Source organism: Phyllobates terribilis, unplaced genomic scaffold (assembly GCF_046119375.1).
Source record: "Phyllobates terribilis strain yellow unplaced genomic scaffold, ASM4611937v1 Scaffold_5__5_contigs__length_657084704, whole genome shotgun sequence".
NCBI classification, from domain to species: Eukaryota; Metazoa; Chordata; class Amphibia; order Anura; family Dendrobatidae; genus Phyllobates; species Phyllobates terribilis.
The window spans coordinates 300780815-300803423 of record NW_027362765.1 but is presented as its reverse complement, the minus strand read 5'-3'; the positions used below and the strand labels follow the sequence as shown (position 1 = coordinate 300803423).

Sequence of the window (22609 nt, the reverse complement as noted above, 5' to 3'; positions counted from 1 at the left end):
ATATTGTCATTTATATATTAAACTAGGCCTAATTGTGCATTGCTTCATATATACAGTCATGTCCTAAAGTGTTGGCACCCTTGAAATTGTTCCAGAAAAATTCTCATGTTATTGTAATTACACATGTTTTGTTATACACATGTTTATTTCCTTTGTGTGTTGGAACAACAAAAAAAACTGAGAAAAAAAGACAAATTGGACATAATTTCACACAAACCCCCCCAAAATGGGCCAGACAAAATTGTTGGCACCTCAAGGTTACAAGACCACTTCCAGAGATTTTGATGTTCCTTTGTTCATGGTTCGCAACATAATCAAGAAGTTTACAACCCCCAGGGCACTGTAGCTAATCTCCCTAGACAAGGACGGCAGAGAAAAATTCATGAAAGGTTGCTACCAGTAGTGTAACTAGAATCCGATGGGCCGCGGTGCAAGATTTGGACCAGGCCTCCCCCCATCCAGGTATGTATATATGTCCTCCATCCTGGTATATAAAGTCATGGCCGAAAGTGTTGGCACCCTTGAAACTGTTCCAGAAAATGAAGTATTTCTCCCACAAAATTACTGCAATTGCATCTGTTTTCTTACATGTTTATTTTCTTTGTGTTTATTGGAACAACACAAAAAAGCAGAGGAAAAAAGGCAAATTGGACACACAACAACACACTGGGGCTGGGCTAGAGCCATTCACCAACAGACAGGAGGTAGAGGCCACACAATACACGCAGGACCTGGATACCACACAGCAACACACAGGCTGAAGGCCACACACCAACCAACACACACAGGGGCTGGAGGCCACACACCAACACACAGGGACTGGAGGCCACACAACAACACACAGGGACTGGAGGCCACACACCAACATTGACACAGGGACTGGAGGACACACACCAGCACACAGGGGCTGGGCAGTATGCCACACACCAACACACAGGGGTTGGAAGCCACACATGGGCTGGAGGATGACACACACACAAACTGAGCGGCAGGGCTGAAGGCCACATACCAACACACAGGGGCTGAAGTCCACATACTAAAGGACTGGAGGCCACACACCTCAACACACAGGGGCTGAAGGCCACACACCAACACACACCTGGAGGCCACACACCAACATACAGTGGCTGGTCTGGAGGCCATACACCTACAAACAGAAGCTGGAGGGCACACACCAACACACAGGAGGTGCTGGAGACCACACTCCAACACACAGGGTCTGAGCTGAAGGCCACACACCAACCCACAGGGACTGGACTGGAGACCAAACACACCAATACACCAGGTCTGGAGGCCAAATAGCAACACAAGGAGCTGGTCTTGAAATTATATACCAACACACAGTGGCTGGACTGCATGCCACACACAGGCTGGATGCCACTCATCAACAAACAGGGGCTGGGCTAGAGGCCATACACCAACATACAGGGGCTTGGCTAGAGGCCAAAAACCAACACAGGGTCTGGAGGCCACACACCAACACACAAGCTGGAGACCACACCAACACACAGGTTTTTCAAGTCACACACCACCAACACACAGGGTCTGGAGGCCACACAACAATACATATGGGGTGGAGGCCATACACCAACACACAGGGGCTGTGCTGCAGGCCACACACCAACACACGGGCTGGAGGCCACACCCGAACACACAGTGGCTATAGGCTGGAGGCCACACACCAACACAGTGGCTGGGCTGGAGGCAACAAAACAACACACAGGGGCTTGAGGCCACACACCAGCACACAAGGACTGGAGGCCACACAACAACACACAGGGGCTGGAGGACACATATCAACTCATAGAGGTTGGAGGCCACTCACCAGCACACAGGGGTTGGGCTGGAAGCCGATCAATATACAAGGGCTGGAAGTCACACACCAACACACAGGGCTGCAGCCAACACACCAACCCACAGGGGCTGTACTGGAGGCCACACACCAACACACAGGGGCTTAAGGCCACAAACCAAGACACAGGGTTTGAAGGCCACACACCAACACCCAGGGACTGGAGGCCACACACCAACAAACACTCAGGGGCTGGAGACATACACAAACACACTGGGGCTAGAGGCCACACACCAATACACAGTGGCTGTAGGCCACATACCTACACACAGGGGCTGGAGGCCACACACTGACACACAGGGGCTGGGCTGGAGACCACACACCGACACACAGAGACTGGAGGCGTAACGCCAACACACAGGGGCTTGGCTGGAGGCCACACACCAATACAGAAGTGTTGGAAGCAATGCATCAACACACAGGGGTTGGACAGGAGGCTGTACACCAACACACAGAGGCTGAAGGCCGTACACCAACACACAGGGGCTTAAGGCCACAAACCAGCAAACAGGGGTTATAGGCCACACATTTACACACAGGGGTTGGAGGCCACACACTAACACACAAGGTATGGAGGTAACACACTAACACACAGGGGCTGGAGGCCAAACACCAACACACAGGGGTTGGAGGCCACATGAACACACAGGGGCTGGGCTAAACGCCACACACCAACACACAGTGGCTGCAGGCCACACACTAACACACAGGAGCTGGAGGCCACACACTGACACACGGGCTGGGCTGGATGCCACACACCGAAACACAAGTGCTGGGCTGGAGGCCACACACCGACACAGATGGGCTGTATGCGACACACATGGGCTGTATGCAACACACGATCACACAGGGCTGGGCTGTAAACCACACACCAACACACTGGGCTGAGCTGAAGGCCACACACCAAAACACAAGGCTGGGCTGGAGGCCACACACCAACACACAGGCGCTGGAGGCCACACACCAACACACATGGGCTAGAGGCCACACACAAACACACATGGGCTAGAGGCCACACACCAACACAACACACAGAGGCTAGAGGCCACACATACACACAGGGGCCGAGCTAGACGCCACACACCAATACAGAAGTGGTGGAGACAATGTTGGTGTGTGGCCTCTAGCCATGTGTGTTGGTGTGTGGCATCTAGCCCCTGTGTGTTGGTGTGTGGCATCCAGCCCAGCACCTGTGTGTTGGTGTGTGGCCTCCAGCCCATCCCTGTGTGTTGGTGTGTGGCCTCCAGCCCAGCCCCTGTGTGTTGGTGTGTGGCATACAGCCCAGTCCTATGTGTTGGTGTGTGGCCTATAACCCCTGTGCTTCGGTGTGTGGCCTCCAGCCAAGCCCTTGTGTGTCGGTGTGTGGCCTTCAGCCCAGCCCCTGTGTGTGCCTTGTGTGCTGGTGTGTGGCCTGCAGCCACTGTGTGTTGGTGTGTGGTGTCTAGCCAGACCCCTGTGTGTTCATGTGGCCTCCAAACCCTGTGTGTTGGTGTGTGGCCTCTAGCCCATGTGTGTTGGTGTTTGGCTCCAGCCAATCACCTGTGTGATGGTGTGTGGCCGGCAGCTCCTGTATGTTGGTGTGTATCTTACAGCCCAGCCCCGGTGCATTGGTGTGTGGCCTCTTGCCCCTATGTGTTGGTATGTGGCCCCTGTGTGTTGGTGTGTGACCTGCATCCCTTGTGTGTTAGTGTGTGGCCTCCATCTCCTGTGTGTTGGTGTGTGGCCATCCAGTCCATCCCCTGTGTGTTGATGCATTGTCTCCACCACTTCTGTATTGGTGTGTGGCGCTTACCTCGTCTAGGTCAGGCACCCCGCCGGGCTATGGGTGGAGGAGAGCGGTGCCAGCGCCCACCCTTCTACCCCGCTTTCTCACGGCCCCTGCAGCCGGATACTTACCTCTCCCCGTGCCTCCGCAGATCCGCTGTCTTCCTGCTGTGCGCTCCCTGTGACGACTCAGGTCAGAGGGTGCGGTGACATCTTTCCACCGCGCCCTCCCCTGAGCCATCATAGGCAGCGCAGAGCGGGACGACGCCGGCGATGCTGGAGTCCGGACCTGAGCAGAGGGAGCAGGTGAGGAGGAGTGAGGTGAGTATTTGATTTTTTTTTTAATGTATGGAGGCATGGGGCATTATATGGGGGGGTGACATCCTGCATGGGGCATTATACGGGGGGGGTGATATCCTGCATGGGGCATTATATGGGGGGGTGACATCCTGTATGGGGCATTATATGGGGGTGACATCCTGCATGGGGCATTATATGGGGGGGTGACATCCTGTATGGGGCATTATATGGGAGGGTGACATCCTGCATGGGGCATTATATGGGGGGGTGACATCATGCATGGGGCATTTTAAAGAGAGGGGGGTGATATCTGTTATGATCTGCAACATGTACTAAGGAAAGATAGGGGAAAGCTGTCCCTACAGTAAGACTAAGCTGAATCCCTACGATGTAGCGGGCTGCCTGTTCCTAGCGAACAGACCTACCTTAGTCCTTGGCTAGTCTGAATGAAGACCTATAGCATAAGGGGAAGGGTCCCTAAAAGAACTAAGGACTGGGACAAAAAATGGGACACCTCCTAAACAGAGAAATTGTTGCAGAACACAAAAAGACAAACAGACAAAAAGGTACTAGAGGTCCCAGAAGGACCAAGCGAACTGACAGAGAAAAGCACCGAAGCACCTGGCTAGAGAGACAGTCAAACACTGAAGTCCAGCATAGCCAAAAGGGCGGAGCTGGAATTTAAAGGCAGATGGTCTAACAGTACCCCCTCTTTTATGAGGATCCTCCAGATCCTCCAGGCCCAGGCCTATCCAGAAACCTCTTGTGGAAAGCTTTAATAAGCCTAGGAGCAGAGACATCAACCGTCCTTACCCAGGAGTTGTCTTCAGCACCGAAACCCTTCCAGGAGACAAGATACTGTAATCTCCCTCTATGCCATCTAGAATTCAAGATACGAGAAATTTCATATTCGCCGTCTTCCACCACAGGAGGAACTGTGACAGTGGCATCCCTATCTAACACATCAGCCTTTTTCAACAAGGAAACAGGAAACATGAAACACAGGATTAATCTTCCAGGAAGTAGGGACATCCAACCTAACAGCAGACGGGTTAGCAACCTGAAGCACCTTAAATGGACCCACAAACTTAGGACCCAGTTTTTTAGAGGGAATCCTCAACCACAGGTTCTTTGAGGACAACCAAACCATGTCACCCACAGTAAACAAAACCTCCTTACGTTTCCTATCAAAATACTTCTTGGACTTCTTGTTAGCCTCTTGAAGGTTGCAACGTACATTAGTCCAAACTCTCTCTAAATCACCGGAAAAATTCTCCTCCTCCGGCACCGCCGACCCCAATTTGGAGAACGAACCAAAAGACGGATGTCTCCCAGTACAACAAAAGAAAGGAGAACACCCAGCAGAGGAGGATGTATGATTGTTAAGAGCAAATTCTGCGAGAGGCAGAAACTCAGATCACACCTCTTGATTGTCAGCCACAAAACAACGCAAAAACTGTTCTACATCCTGGTTCTTTCTTTCAGTCTGTCCATTAGACTCAGGATGATACCCAGACGAAAATGACAAATGGACTCCCAACCTGTCACAAAAAGCACGCCAAAAGCGAGCCACAAACTGAGGTCCTCTATCAGAAACAATATCCGTGTGAACTCCATGAAGCTTGACAATCTCCTTAACAAACGCCTTAGCGAGTGTCTTGGCACAGGGCAACTTAATGAATGGAACCAAATGACACATCTTACTAAAACAGTCCACGACTACCCAGATGACAGTAAAACCCTCGGACACAGGAAGATCAGTAATAAAATCCATTGTGAGATGCGTCCAAGGCGCACTAGGAACCTCCAGAGGGCAAAGCAACCCCGCAGCAGGAGTATGTGAAGCCTTTGACCTAGCACACACAGTACATTGTCGCACCCACTTGATCATTTCTTTCTGCCATCTAGGCCACCAAAAACTGCGACTGATAAGTCTCTTAGTCTCAGAAATTCCTGGATGACCTGCCAATCGAGACTCATGACACTCCACAAACAAATCTCTCCTAAAGGTTCTAAGCACGAACAACCTCCCATGGGGAGTGTTAGATGGGGCATCACAGGGGCGGACCTACCGCCCGTGCAGCCGGTTCATTGAACAGGGCTCCCGAGGGAGAGGGGGCCCCTCCAGCCTCCAGCAGGGTCGCCATCAGGGCATGACTGCCCTGACTCCAGCATGGGGCCCGGCTGGTCGAGGCCCCCCTCTTGTGCGTCTCCTCATGGGGCCCCCCCTGCAGGACCCCCCGCCATCCCCCGGCCCCATGCTGAGCGCAGGGACATCTCCGGTCATGTGACGGCAGCCGGCACAATACTTACCCCTCCCCGTGCCTCCGCAGTGTCTTCCGTGTCCTCTGACGTCTCAGGTCAGAGGGCGCGGTGATATGTTAACAGCCCATGCGATCTCTCCTGAGCTGTCACAGCGGGAAGACGCGCGCAACGCTGGAGTCCGGATCAGCATCAAGTGAGAAGCGAGGTGAGTATTTGATTTTTTTTTTTATGTATGGGGGCATGGGGCATTATATGGTGGGGGGAGAGTGGGTGTGACATCCTGCATGGGGCATTATATGGGGGGTGACATTATGCATGGGTCATTATATGGGGGGGTGACATCCTGCATGGGGCATTATATGGGGGGGTGACATCATGCATGGGTCATTATATGGGGGGAGAGGTGACATCCTGCATGGGGCATTATATGGGGGGGGGGTGACATCCTGCATGGGGCATTATATGGGGGGTGGTGGTGTGACATCCTGCATGGGGCATTATATGGGGGGGTGGCATCATGCATGGGGCATTATATGGGGGGGTGACATCCTGCATGGGGCATTATATGGGGGGGTGGTGTGCATCCTGCATGAGGCATTATTTGGGGGGGTGACATCATGCATGGGTCATTATATGGGGGAAGAGGTGACATCCTGCATGGGGCATTATATGGGGGGGTGACATCATGCATGGGTCATTATATGGGGGGAGAGGTGACATCCTGCATGGGGCATTATATGGGGGGGTGGTGGTGTGACATCCTGCATGGGGCATTATATGGGGGGTGACATCATGCATGGGGCATTATATGGGGGGGTGACATCCTGCATGGGGCATTATATGGGGGGGTGGTGTGACATCCTGCATGGGGCATTATATGGGGGGGTGACATCATGCATGGGTCATTATATGGGGGGAGAGGTGACATCCTGCATGGGGCATTATAAGGGAGGGGGGTGTGACATACTACATGGGGCATTATATGGGGGGGTGACATACTGCATGGGGCATTATAAGAGGGGAAGGGGGGAAGTGACGTCCTGCATGGGGCATTATAAGGGAGGGGATGTGACATCCTGCATGGGGCATTATAAGAGGGGAAGGGGTGAATTGACATCCTGCATGGGGCATTATATGGGGGAGGGGGGAATTGACATCCTGCATGGGGCATTATAAGAGGGGAAGGGGGAAGTGACATTCTGCATGAGGCATTATAAGGGAGGGGGGTGACATCCAGCATGGGGCATTATAAGAGGGGGGGGGAATTGACATCCTGCATGGGGCATTATAAGGAGGGTGGGTGTGTGACATACTGCATGGGGCATTATAAGGAGGGGGGGTGTGACCTCCTGCATGGGGCATTATAAGGGAGGGGGTGGTCTGACATACTGCATGGGGCATTGAAAAGGGGGGAAGTGACATCCTGCAAGGGGCATTATATGGGGGAGAGAGGTGACATCCTGCATGGGGCATTTTATGGGGGGTAGAGGTGACATCCTGCATAGGGCATTAAAAGGGGGGTGTCATCCTGCATAGGGCATTATAAGGGGGGAACAGCCTGCATGGAGCGTTACATGGGGGCCAATATTCTGTATGGAGCGTTATATGGGGGACAGTATTCCGTATGGAGCGTTATATGGGGGACAGTATTCTGTATGGAGCGTTATATGGGGCCAGTATTCTGTATGCAGTGTTATATGGGGACCAGTATCCTGTATGGAGCGTTATATGGGGACCAGTATCCTGTATGGAGCATTATATGGGGACCAGTATCCTGTATGGAGCATTATAAGGGGTCAGTATCCTGTATGGAGCATTATATGGTGCCCATAATACTGTATGGAGGACTATACTGTCCGGTCTGCACTGTGCGCTGCAAGGGTTTGCCGGTTTCTGAGCTATTGTAGAATTTACAATAGATATCGCTCATGTAATGTAGCAAGTGAAATCCTTGGCCTTGTACTATATATATATTTCTCTGCGGTATCTTTGCATCATGAATCATGGCATGTGTTAAAGGGGCCCACTGAAACTCTGTCGCCCAGGGCCCACAAAAGCCTGGAGCCGGCCCTGGGGGTAAGTATAACAAGTTTTATTTTTTTTAAATACAATTAATTAACTAGGAGTGGGGGGAATCAGAGATGCACGGGGGAATGAGAGATGCACGGGGGGGGCCCTTCATGCCCCAAAAAAATTCTTGCACGGGGGCCCACTACAGTCTGTGTCCGCCCCTGGGGCATCATCTTGAGCTTTCAGAATCCCATCCTCCAAAACAGAGTCCAATGCCGCCACCACAACTCCTTTCTGTAAAATGCTCTCCTCCTCCTCGGCACCGACCGTAGGAGAGAAGCTGCGAGATAAAGCATTGGCTTTAACATTCTTAGTACCAGGGATATAGGTAACAGAAAAATGAAACTGAGAAAAAAAAAGTGCCCACCTAGCTTGACGGGCATTCAAGCGCTTGGCAGGATCCAGATAGATCAAATTATTATGATCTGTGAAAACCTGAATAGGAAATCTAGCGCCTTCCAAAAAATGACGCCAATGTTCAAACGCGAGTTTAATAGCCAGCAACTCCCGATTTCCAACATCATACAGTAATTCAGTTCGGTTTCCAAAATTTTTTTCGAAAAGAAGGCATAAGGATGTACTCCATCCCTGTTCTCCTGAGACAAAACTGCTCCGACCCCCACCGATGAAGCATCGACCTCGACCAAAAAAGGCTTGGTCTCATCAGGCTGCATAAGGATAGGGGCAGAACTGAACCTCTCTTTGAGATACTTAAACGCTTCAATGGCCTCAGTAGTCCACTGGACGGTATTTGCACCTTTCCTGGTGAGATCAGTTAGAGGTTTAACAATTACAGAAAAATTCTTAATGAATTTCCTGTAATAATTGGCAAAACCCAAAAATCTCTGTATAGATTTCAGACCAATAGGCCTAGGCCATTCCTGCACAGGCTGAACCTTCACAGGGTCCATCTCAAAGCCCTCGCTGGAGATAATGTAGCCCAAAACACTAATTTTCTGCACAGCGAACTCACATTTCTCCAGCTTAGCAAAGAGTGAATTATCACTCAATAACTGCAAAACTTCACGTACACTCTGCCAATGGGACTCTAGATCTGGTGAATAAATCAAAATGTCATCCAAATACACAACCACATTCTTACCAATCAAAGGTCTTAGGATGTAATTAATAAGGTTCTGAAAAAATGCAGGTGCATTGGTAAGACCAAAAGGCATCACCAGATTCTCAGAATGACCTACCGGAGTGTTAAAAGCAGTTTTCCATTCATCACCTGTAGCGCCGGCGTCCCTGCCCTCTGCTAGGCAGGGACGCTGTTCCCCTCACCCCTCTGCTCCGAGCCCGGCGTCCTCCTCCCGCTCTGCTGCGCCGTCCTAAGGAGTCCCCGGCCAATGGCCGGAGGACTTCACCATATATAAGGCACCTCCTCCAAAATGGAGGTGCCCGAGCAATGTTGTTGCACTGTTCACTACTCTGCTTCAGCCTTCAGGTCCCGTTGCCAGTTACCTGCCAGATTCCTGCCAGTTTGCTGTCTGATTCCTGCCTGATATTCTGCTTACCTGCCTGCTAGCCTGAGGTCCGACGGTCTGCCTACCGACTCCTGTCAGTCTGTCTAAGGACCAGCTTGCCCGCTCACCTGGGAGCGCTCCTCTGCTACCTGCCTGCTAGCCTGAGGTCCGACGGTCTGCCCCCCAACTCCTGTCAGTCTGTCTATGGACCAGCTTGCCCGCTCACCTGGGAGCGCACATCTGCTACCTGCCTGCTAGCCTACCTGGAGGCTCCGCCGTCACGTGCTGTGACCACCTGCCATTCCAGAGACTCCTGCCCGCTCACCTGGGAGCGCACACCTGTTACCTGCCTGCTAGCCTACCTGGAGGCTCCGCCGTCACGTGCTGTGACCACCTGCCATTCCAGAGACTCCTGCCCGCTCACCTGGGAGCGCACACCTGTTACCTGCCTGCTAGCCTACCTGGAGGCTCCGCCGTCACGTGCTGTGACCACCTGCCATTCCAGAGACTCTCGCTTGCTCACCTGGGAGCACACATCAACCATCTGCCTGCTAGCCTACCTGGAGGCTCTGCCATCACAGGTCGTACCTACCCTTTACCCAGAGACTGCCCCGGTCACTTGCCGTGACCTCCTGCTCGTTCATCCAGAGACTGCCCCGGTCACTTGCCGTGACCTCCTGCCCGTTCATCCAGAGACTGCCCCGGTCACTTGCCGTGACCTCCAGCCCATTCACTCAGAGACTGTCCCGGTCACTTGCTGTGACTGCCTGCCCGTCTTCCCTGGTCGCCACCCGCTGCCTTACAAGGACCGCCCCCTTGTATAGTAGCTCAGAGGTTCCGCCTCCCAGACCCGTTACATCACCCTTCTTCACTCGTAATAAATTGTATGCCACCCGGAGATCAATTTTAGAGAACCACTTGGCCCCCACTAACTGGTTAAACAAGTCAGGAATTAACGGCAATGGGTAGGAATTGCGTACAGTAATCTTATTAATTTCACGAAAATCCAGACATGGACGTAAACCCCCGTCCTTTATTTTAACAAAGAAAAATCCAACTGCCACAGGCGACTTAGAAGGTCTAATGTGACCAGCAGCCAGGCTAGTCTGTATGTATTCCTCCAAGGCCTTTCTTTGAGGGATAGTCAGATTAAACAAGCGACTCTTGGGAAGAGTAGCTCCCGGAACAAACTCAATGGCGCAATTATAATCCCTATGAGGAGGTAAAACTTGCGACTCCTCCTCCGAAAAAACTCTCCAAAAATCTTGAATAAGTACAGCTAATTCCCCTTTTTCCACAGCCGCAATGCGACCATTACAACATTTATCATAGCACTTCGGACTCCAAGACTTAATCACATTAGTAGACCAGTCCAGTAAAGGATTGTGCAGTTTTAACCAAGGCAAACCTAGAATGACTGGAGAGGGTAAATTATCCAATACAACCAAGTCCAAAATTTCTTGGTGAACTCCATTGATAGTGAGTGGAAATGCAGCAACCTTGTGAGTAATACACAATCCACAAATACCTGAAATTCAATCAAATCTCCCTGCAAAGTAGTACTCCCAGAAAGAAATACTCCTGCAGAGCGTAAACAAGCTATACGGGCGTACCTGACCTTTTTTTTCTTTACTTAAATGAAGCTCACAATACTTAATCAAATGGTCAGCTTTACCACCCTAAAGACACAATCTTTCAGTGAACATCCGGTCTCTTTCCTGAGAGCGGAGTGACATCGCCCCAACCTCCATCAGTTCTCCGCCGTCTGAGCAGATTTTCTGGGGACTAGGACCTGACATTACAGGAGTTTTTACCTCATTCAGCCTGAACCTCAGCCTCTTGTCCACATGAACAGCTAATTGCATGGCATCCTGCAGAGTCTCAGGTGCAGGGAATGCAATTAGCAGATCCTTAACCCTTTCACTCAAACCAGCAAGAAATAAACATTTCAGCGCAGGATCATTCCATTTGACTTCTGAAGCCCATCTTCTGAAGTGTGTGCAATAATTTTCAACATCACCTGACCCCTGATTCAAACGCCTGAGTTCTGCCTCAGCAGATGAGATTCTATCAGGATCGTCATATAATAGACCCATAGCAGAAAAAAATTCTTCTACAGACCTTAAGCATGGATCATTAGGTTGGAGAGAAAAGGCCCACCCCTGTGGTTCATTGCACAAAAGTGACATAATAAAACCAATGCGCTGTGATTCATTCCCAGAGGACCTTGGTCTCAAATGAAAATATAACAAACAAGCATTTTTAAAGGAAAAAAAATCTTGCTGTTTACCATAAAAAGCATCAGGCAGTCCTACCTTGGGTTCCACAAAATGCACTCCAGAACAGCTACTCACGTGTTGCTGTAGCTCGGCCACCTCCAGAGACAATCCCTGCAAGCGTTGAGCCAAATCCTCGACGGAAACCATACTGACCCCAGAATTTATTTTCTTTTAGTTTTTTGGGCTGGGCTTACTGTTATGATCTGCAACATGTACTAAGGAAAGATAGGGGAAAGCTGTCCCTACAGTAAGACTAAGCTGAATCCCTACGATGTAGCGGGCTGCCTGTTCCTAGCAAACAGACCCGCCTTAGTCCTCAGCTAGTCTGAATGAAGACCTATAGCATAAGGGGAGGGGTCCCTAAAAGAACTAAGGACTGGGACAAAAAAATGGGACACCTCCTAAACAGAGAAGTTGTTGCAGAACACAAAAAGACAAACTGACAAAAAGGTACTAGAGGTCCCAGAAGGACCAAGCAAACTGACAGAGAAAGGCACCGACGCACCTGGCTAGAGAGACAGTCAAACACTGAAGTCCAGCACAGCCAAAAGGGCGGAGCTGGAATATAAAGGCAGATGGTCACGTGACCGCAAAACACAAGATGGAAGAAAACAAACCGGAGGGTTCTAACAATATCCTGCATGGGGCATTATATGGAGGGTGATATCCTGCATGGGGCATTATATGGGGGGGGTGACATCCTGCATGGGGCATTATATAGGGAGTGACATCCTGCATGGGGCATTTTAAAGAGAGGGGGTGATATCCTGCATGGGGCATTGTATGGTGGGGGAAAGGGACATCCTGCATGGAGCATTATATGGGGGTGACATCCTGCATGGGGCATTATAAGGGGGGAAACAGCCTGCATTATAAGGGGGGAACAGCCTGCAAAGGGCGTTATGTGAGGGTAACAGCCTGCATGGAGCATTATATGGGGGCCAGTATCCTGTATGGAGTGTTATAAGGGGACCAGTATCCTGTACAGGGGGGCCAGTATTCCGTATGGAGCTTTATATGGGGGCCAGTATTCCGTATGGAGCATTTTATGGGGGCCAGTATTCTGTATGGAGCATTTTATGGGGGCCAGTATATTGTGTGGAGCGATTCGCTGGTTTCTGAGCTATTGTGGAATTTAAAATAGATATCACTCATGTAATGTAAGAAGTGAAATCTTTGCATTGTACTATATATATATATTTCTCTGCGGTATCTGTGCATCATGAATCGTGATATGTGTTAAAGGGGCCCACTGAGACTTTCGCCCGGGGCCCAGAAAAACCTGGAGCCGGCCCTGCACCAACACATAGGGGTTGAAGGCCACACACCAACACTCAGGGGCTGGAGGTCACACATCAACACACAGGAGCTTGGCTTGAGGCCACACACCAATAAAGAAGTGCTTGAGTCAATGCATCAACACACAGGGGATCGACTGGAGGCTATACACCAACACACAGGAGCTGGAGGCCACACACTAACACTCAGGGGCTGGAGGCCACACACTAGCACACAAGGATTGGAGGTCACACACCAACACACAGGGGCAAGAGGCTACACACCGATGCACAGGGGATGGGCTGGAAGCCACACGCCAGCACACAGGAGCTGGAGACCACACACCAACACACAGGTGCTTGGCTGGAGGTCAAACACCAACACATAGGGGCTGGAGCCCATGCACCAACACACAGGGTTGGAGGCCACATGAACACACAAAGGCTGAGCTGAAGGCTACACACCAACATACAGGTGCTGTGCTGGAGGCCACACACCAACACATAAGGGCTGGGCTGAAGGCCACACATCTACACACAGGGGCTGGGCTGGAGGCCACACACCGACACACAGGGCTGGACTGGAGGCCACACACCGACATACAGGGGCTGTAGGCCACACACCAACACACAGGGGCTGCACGTCACACACCAACACACAGGGCTGGGCTGTAGACCACACACCAACACACAGGGGCTGGGCCGGAGGCCACATACCAACACACAGGGGCTGGGCTGGAGGCCACACACCGATACAAAGGGCTTGCAGCCACACATCAATACACAGGGGCTTGGCTGGAGGCCACACACCAACACACAAGTGATAGGTGGATGCCATACACTAACACACAGAGGCTGGAGGCTACAGGAACACACAGGGGCCGGGCTAGATGCTACACACCAATACACAGTGGCTGGAAGCCACACACCAAGTCACATGACGATGACGTCTAACCGCCTGATTGGACACCAAACAGCAAGCACGTCATTCAATGTATGTGTCCCTGATTGGACATCATCCGAAACCGGAGTCCATCTACATCCATGTAACACAAGATTGTCAGACTGATGTGGCACCTCTTCATTGGTTAAATAATGGCCATATAGTAGTAACATTAAATCTTCCAATTGGGTCGCAATACAAACCACTTCATTTTAATGTATAAATCACTGATTGGATGTCATTTCAATACCATTAGAATGTTACCTCCTCCAACTAACCATTTCATAACCACATTCTATTAATAATCCATTGGTTAAATAAAATATAGAAAATACAAGAGTAGACATATCTAATATATATAATTGTCTTATCCCGTCTGTCTGTCCAGGAAATCCCGCGTCGCTGATTGGTCCGGCCGCGGCCAATCAGCGACGCGGGATTTCAGAAAAAAGATGCGGCCGTTAGCGGCTCATCTGCCACACGGAGGTCCGCGGCGATGCAGCCGGGAGATGACCGGCCGCGACCAATCAGCGATATTGGCGCCAAATTTAAACACCGCTCTACTGATTGCGCCCGGTGTGCCGCATACATATTCTAGAATACCCGATGCGTTTGAATCGGGCCACCATCTAGTTACATTATATTATATCAGAAATCAAATTCTCTTATTAAATTTATAAAGATATTATTATTGTATTTATTATTTACTCAATTGCTGATATAAATTAACTTATTTTATGTCTACTATGGATATATTCTGTATATTTACTCAATTGATGATATAAATTAACTTATTTTATGTCTACTATAGATATATTCTGATATTATGTATACTAACATCATTAGTCACATTAACTGGCATCAATTGAGAAAACAAAAAAGGGGATAGGAAGGTCACCAACGTTGCTAATGGAGATATCTGCTTGAAATACACCAACAAAGAGGGTGCAGTATTCAGTTTGCAGCAATAATAAGCAGTAGAAGAGGAAATTCCATACATCCATCTGTAGGTAATATAAAAAAGTTATTTTATTGTAGATCCATTAAAAAATGCAAAAACACGTACAGGGGGGATAAAAAACTGACGCGTTTCGAACGGTGAGCCAGCCTTAATCATGATTATGAATAAACTATCCAAATCAATGAAATTAGTTTACTAGTAATAGGCCAATGTGTCCGTTGATTCAGAACACTATATTTCCTTCATTAAAACATGGTTTTAACTTCAACTTTATATTCGATATTATTGAAGGCAAGGCGTAAATGCTAAAGTGGCAATTAAAATCTGATAAAAACATATATACCCAATATCTGCAATATATCTATCTTTATATACAATTTTCTCCCTAAATCCTTGAACGTAGGCAGGTAGTATCTCCTACAAGAAAGCACCATATGAATATCCCTCATTTAGTCCATGTGGACTCTAGATACCAAGACGGTATATCCATTTTGCTTCCTCTTTCAACAAAAGTTGATGAAGGTTGCCTGTTCCCTGTCTTAGGGTATATTTTTGAATACCCTAGAATTGTATAGCCAAAGGATCAGAACAGTGATGAAACCTCATATGTCGTGATATCGGAGTATTGTAACTATTTCTTTTAGACCCGATATGTTGTAATATGTGTCTTCTAAACTTTGTTTTGCCAACATATACTGCAGAAGAGAGCAGAAGCGTCTAGCTGCATAGTCAATACAAGAGGTCGTGAAATTTATGAATTCTTTTATGATGTAAGTTTTTCCTAATTGCTTTGGAATTGTTTAATTATAGAAACATAACTACATGTAAGAAATTGACTGATCCGATCACATAGATCCTTATCCTCCCTTAGTAGATGGCAATGTTCGGTCAGTATTTTTCTAACTTCAAGTGCACCTTGATCTTACGTGCCAATGCATCGTATTAATTGTTCTTCTTTATTTTGTACGTTTTTTTTTTTAACTTATAGGAGGTGATTTCTATGAGTATAAAGCGCATGGTGGAAAGCTTTTTTAGGTGGTTTTCCAGAATAACCTCTATCTCTAAATCGTTTGTATTGAGGTCCTGGTGCCTGGCATTTGGGACGGACAGGACCTGGCGCCATTCCAGCAGGAGGAGATGAACATAGGTATATGATCTGATTATTTTTATGTTTCTTTCTCTACTGTGTATCACTTGATCATATGTATATCACATGGCTGTAATTATTATGTGCCTTTGACATTTTTTCATCTGTAATAATTTGCTCTATCTCCTCCTGCTGTGCATGTGTGACCTTAGTGTTAACTCACTGTGCCTTTTTATGCTTAATAAAGTTTGGATGTGATTATACTCTTTGGCTATTGGACACGTTTTTGTAAATATTTTTACTATTATATCTCCAGATATAGCCCATATATTGCTTGTTCTTTAGTGCCTGTTATTATCATGTTGTCACGTTGTTTGTCTGGCTGACAATAGATTGTATATCGTTTGTATAGAGCAGAGCATTCCTCCATAAAGTCTTCATCTTTTGAGAAATTTCTTCTCCTTCTCAGGTATTGCCCAATAGGTATACCCTTTTTAAGAGATAACAGGTGACAACTTTCCCAGTGCAGGAGGCTATTAGTTGACGTCTCCTTTCTGAATATTTTTGTCTGGATATCACCACTCAGATCAATCCAGATGATGAGGTCCAAGAAATTGATGGATCTGGCATTAATTTCATGGGTAAACCTCAAACCCAAATCATTGTTGTTTAACATGTGGACAAAGTCAAGAAAAAGTGATTTTGGCCCCTCCCCAAAAATTCAAATATCGTCAATAAAACGTGCCCAAAGTAAAACGTGATTGGTGCAAAATAAAAGATCCTCATTAAACATAAATTGATCCTCCCATCAACCGAGGAATAAATTGGCATAGGAAGGGGCACATACCATTCTCATGGCAGTACCCCTGAGTTTGTGGAAGAGGTCCCCATTAAATAAAAATACATTTTGCTCTAATGCAAACCTAAGAAGTTTAAGGACAAAAGAATTGTGTTCATGGTGATAGAAACCATGTGATTTTAGAAAGAATTCCACATCCTGGATGCCAAGATCATGTTTAATGCTACTATATAGCATCTCTACATCCAGGCTGGTTAGTCTAACGTGTTCTCTGAAACTGCTAAATTTTGTAATTTACATACAGTGTCTTTGATATATTTTAAGTAAGAAAGAAGCGTGCTAACAAAGGGTTGAATGATTCTGTCCATATACATACCGACTTTCTCAGTCAAGCACTCATTTCCAGAGATGACTGGTCTACCTGGGGGTTTAATTTTATTCTTATGCACTTTGGGTAGTGCATAGAAAGTTGCATTAGTGGGATGTTTATTTATATCCCTCCTCATTGATAAGACCCCCTCTTTTTCCATCTACCAAAATGATTTTCAATTTACTCAAGAACTGCACTGTCGGATCTGTTTTCAATTTTTCATATGTATCCGAATCATGGAGGATATGCTCCACCATATGAATATAATAATCTCTATCCATGACAACAATGTTACCCCCCTTATCTGCTGGTTTAATTACTAAGTTCTTGTGTTAACTGAGCTCGTCAATCTCATTTTGTTCTTGGGGGGTAACATTGCTGTCATGGTATTTAGAGAGATGAATCTCCTCCAAATCTCTTGTTACCGAATCCACAAATTTGTATATAGAAGGATAAATAGAGAGAGAGAGAGTGTCATTGTCCATTTGGGTTTGAGAGATGTAAAAGGTCCTGAGCAAATCAACGTACCAACTTCCTGTTCCACTAAAAGTTCATTAAGTGCATCCACGGACTCTTGTTCCTTCCTCATAAGCTGATTTAAATCTCTATTACGATGCTTATGCAATTTATGAAGTATAGCTATCTCGCGAATAAATTTACATCTTTCACCCAGTTAAAGGTGTCTAGCATTGGGGTCATAGCAAAGGATAATCCTTTACTTAAAAGATCCTTTTGTTTCTGTGTTAACACAACTGAGGACAGATTAAAGCACACCTGTCAGCAGGATTGTACTTAGTAAACTACACATACTGTCAGGGGGCCCCGTTACACTGAGTAAAATGATACCTTTGTTGATGAAATCCGTCCAGTGGTTCTTTTATAATCTTTATTTTCATTTCTGACATAATGATATACTTGTGCTTCGGGCGGCCTTTGGGGAGGGGCTTTAACTGGTGCTCTGCTTAGGTATTCATATTTCACTGTGCTTTCAGTGACCTGCCTACTATTTTAAATACTGCCTGTGTAATTTGTGTGCCACACATGAAATTTACATGCACCAAAATGGCCCCCGCCGCCCACGCATGCGCAGTAGCATCTCTCGGTTGCAGAGGAAGTTTACAGAGTAAAAGATGACTCTGTGGAGTATTGCATATTGCCTGGTGTATTAATCATCATATTCCCATGTTGTACATCTACTCCTACATCCTACAGGATACAGTAGGTGGGGGCACAGCTGGTTGTGCAGCGAGGGTTACTGCAGGTTGCAGGCTTGTCAGAAGAGGTAGGTCTTCAGATTCTTTTTGAAGGTTTCCACGGTAGGTGAGAGTGTAACGTGTTGGGTTAGAGTTTTCCAGAGTAGGGGGGATGCACAAGAGAAATCTTGTATGCGATTGTGGGAAGAGGAGATAAGAGGGGAGTAGAGAAGGAGATCCTGTGAGGATCGGAGGTTGCATGCAGGTAGGTACCGGGAGACTAGGTCACAGATGTATGGAGGAGACAGGTTGTGGATGGCTTTGTATGCCAAGCTTAGGGTCTTGAACTTGAGTCTCTGGGCAATGGGGAGCCAGTGCAGGGATTGGCAGAGGGGAGAGTAAGGGGAATAGCGGGGGGGCAGGTGGATTAGTTGGGCAGCCGAGTTTAGGATAGATTGCAGGGGTGCAAGAGTGATAGAAGGGAGGCCACATAGCAGGAGGTTGCTGTAGTCGAGATGAGAGATGATGAGGGCATGCACTAGTGTTTTTGCAGATTCATGGTTGAGGAATGTACGGATCCGGGAAATATTTTTGAGTTGGAGTCGGCATGAAGTCGAAAGGGCTTGGATATGAGGTTTGAAGGAGAGATCCGAATCAAGGGTTACCCCGAGGCAGCGAGCTTGCGGGACTGGGGAGAATGGACAGCCATTGACTTTGATAGATAGGTCAGGTGGGGGGGGGTTGAGTGAGATGGTGGAAAGATGATGAATTCAGTTTTATCCATATTGTTTTAGGAATCTAGCAGAGAAGAAAGATGAAATAGCGGACAGACATTGTGGGATTCTGGTTAGTAAGGAGGTGATATCAGCTCCAGAGAGGTAGATCTGTGTGTCATCAGCATAGAGGTGATACTGAAAGCCGTGAGACTCTATGAGCTGTCCCAGCCAAAGGTGAAATGGAGAAGAGCAGGGGTCCTAGAACTGAACCTTGGGGGACACCGACAGATAGGGGGCGAGATGAAGAGGTGGTGTGTGAGTGGGAGACGATGAATGTTCGGTCTGTTAATTATGAGGAAATCCAAGATAGGGCCAAGTCTGTGATGTCGAGAGATGAGAGAGTCTGTAGTAAAAGAGAATGGTCCACTGTGTCAAAAGCAGAGGACAGGTCCAGGAGGAGGAGGACAGAGTAGTGTCTCTTGGATTTGGCGGTCAGTAGGTCGTTGATGACTTTAGTCAGGGCAGTTTCATTGGAGTGATGTGGTCGGAAGCCAGATTGTAAGCGGTCAAAGAGGGAGCAGGAGGAGAAGTGGGAGGAAAGTTCAAAATGGACGTGTTGTTCCAGTAGTTTTGAGGCATAGGGGAGAAGTGAGATGGGGCAATAGCTAGACAGAGAGGATGGGTCAAGGGAGGGCTTTTTGAGTATGGGTGTGATCGAGACATGTTTGAAGCATCAGGAGAAGACTCCAGTTGTTAGTGACAGGTTGAAGAGGTAGGTTAGGGTTGGGATGAAGTCTGCAGTGAGGTTTGGGATGAGGTGGGACGGGATTGGGTAAAGTTCACAGGTGGTGAGATGTGATTGGACAATAAAGAGGAAAGTTGGTTTTGGAAGAGGAGAGTTGAGTAGTTATAAGAAGGGGCTGTGGGGACTTATGGCCAAAGCTTTGCCTTATGTTGTCAATCTTCTGCTTGAAGAATGAGGCAAAGTCTTCAGCTGAGATGAGTGGGGAGGAAGGGGCAGCTGGGGAACGGAGCAGAGAATTGAAAGTGCTGAATAGCTGTTTAGGGTTGTGAGACAGGGAGGATATGAGCAATGAGAAATAGGTTTGTTTTGCTGCAGTGAGTGAGGACTTGAAAATAGGTAGGGATAAGTTTTTTGTGTTTAAGAAGGCATGCAAATTGTATTTTAAACTTCGTCCCTACTCCTCCGGTAATGAGGAGCAAAGGGTTGGTATTGTGATCGCTCTATTGCAGGGCGATCCTCAGTCATGGGCGTTTTTGTTACCGCAGGACTCGGTTTGTCTCCAATCTGTGGAGGGGTTTTTCGAAGCTCTGGCCCTCATCTATGATGACCCTGACCGAGTCGCCTTGGCTGAGTCTAGGCTACATCGCATTCAGCAGGGGATTCGGTCAGTGGAAACATACAGTTCGGAATTCCGTAGATGGGCAACGGATTCCAAATGGAATGACTCAGCCCTTAAAAGTCAATTTTGTGAGGGGCTTACTGAAAGGTTGAAAGATGCCTTGGCTGTACATGAAATTCCTCAGTCCTTGGTGGCTGCCATGTCTTTGACCATATGTCTTGATAAACGCCTTCGGGATAGACGGATGCGACCACTTTCTTCAGGGCCTTCTTGCCGGGGTTGTATACCTCTGCCAGGTGAGCGGTCTGGTGGTGAACCAGTACTGGGGGAGATGGAGGAACCCATGCAATTAGGGGTGTCTCTGCATCATACTTCTCACCAGAGATTTGCAAGAAAAAAGGTGTTTGTTTTTTTTTTGTAGGAAAAAGGGACACTTTGTTGGGACCTTCCCTTTAATTCCTAAACAAAAGGAGACTTGATTAACTCTCGGCAGTCTGGAGTTGGATAAACAAGGGGTGCATTTGTGGCCAAACTGCAGTTCCCGCTTTGTCTTGACAGCAGAGGTGGTGCTAGAGAGCAAAACCAAAAAAATTTCTGTGTTTGTTGACAGTGGAGCCGAAGTCAGCATGGTTGATGCTGAGTTTGTGAAAACTCATGGTCTTGCTTGCTGTGCTCTAGCTGGACCTATTCCCATCTTTGCCACTGACTCGGCGCCACTTGCACAGAAAGCATTTACTCAGATTGTACATAATGTAAAACTGAGGGTGGGGTCAGTTCATTGTGAAATCATTCCTTGCTATGTTCTGGACAATCTTCCTACTTCGATTGTCTTGGGTATACCTTGGCTTGTTAAACATAATCCGTTGGTGGATTGGCAAACCGGGGAGATTATTGAATGGGGAGATTACTGCCATGAGAACTGTCTAGATATTTCAATTGATACTGTCTCTACAGAAATATTACCTGCTTTTCTGTCTGGTTTTGGGGATGTTTTTTCTGAGAGGGGGTGTCAGGATTTGCCTCCTCATCGTGCATATGACTGTGCTATTAACCTGACTACCGAAGTCCAGACTGTATAATCCATGAAGGATTTCATTGCGGAAAGTCTGGAGAAGGGACACATTAGGACGTCATCTTCGCCTGTGGCGGCAGGGTTCTTCTTCGTGAAGAAAAAAGATGGTGGTCTACGTCCCTGTTTAGATTTCCGGGAATTAAATCAAATTACCATCCGTGATCCATACCCTCTTCCTCTGATTCCAGATTTGTTCAGCCAGGTGGTAGGAGCTAAGGTATTCTCAAGGTTAGATTTAACCCCTTAGTGCCCAATAGACGTCTTTTTACTGACCTGCGATATAAGAGACTAGCGTTCCCCGACAGGTGACAATCCTGTAACTGTCACCTGTACACTGTAGCTGACAACTTGCTGCATCAGCCACGATTAGTGTTGGCACTGACCATGGACGTTTAACCCCTTAGATTCTGCAGTCAATAGTGACTACAGAATCTAAATAGTTGAGTGTGGTGGCTCCCTCTTTAACCTCATCGGCACCCTGAGATCTTGATTGTGTTGTCCTGATGTTTGCCATGGCAGGTAATGGCCAAATAACGGCCTTAGAGTCTGCTGGCTATAGCGGCCTGTTCAGAAGTTATCAAAATTTAGGCGGTAAAAATAAACTTTTTCATTCTTGTCATGCCACTTTGCATTACTTCCTGAAAAAAAAACAGAATGGTTAATGAACTACCTAAAAAAGCAATTTTAAATATGTTGAGGGGTGCAGTTTTTAAAATGGTATCACTTTTTGGTGGTTTCTAACATATAGGACCCCCAAAGTCACTTCAAACTGAACAGGTCCCTATAAAAATAAGTTTTGCAAATTTCCTTGAAAAAATGAAAAATTACTGC

General features: G+C 47.7%; 1 long non-coding RNA gene across 1 annotated transcript in view; it reads left to right on the top strand.

The window, feature by feature from the left end:
* Window positions 1-16318, top strand: part of LOC141271143 (uncharacterized) — a 43927-nt gene extending 27609 nt beyond the window's left edge. The window contains exons 3-4 of the long non-coding RNA XR_012321846.1: window positions 15879-15947; window positions 16166-16318. This is a non-coding gene — a long non-coding RNA (uncharacterized lncRNA). The remainder of the gene's footprint in view (window positions 1-15878; window positions 15948-16165) is intronic.
* The last annotated feature ends 6291 nt before the right edge of the window (window positions 16319-22609 follow it).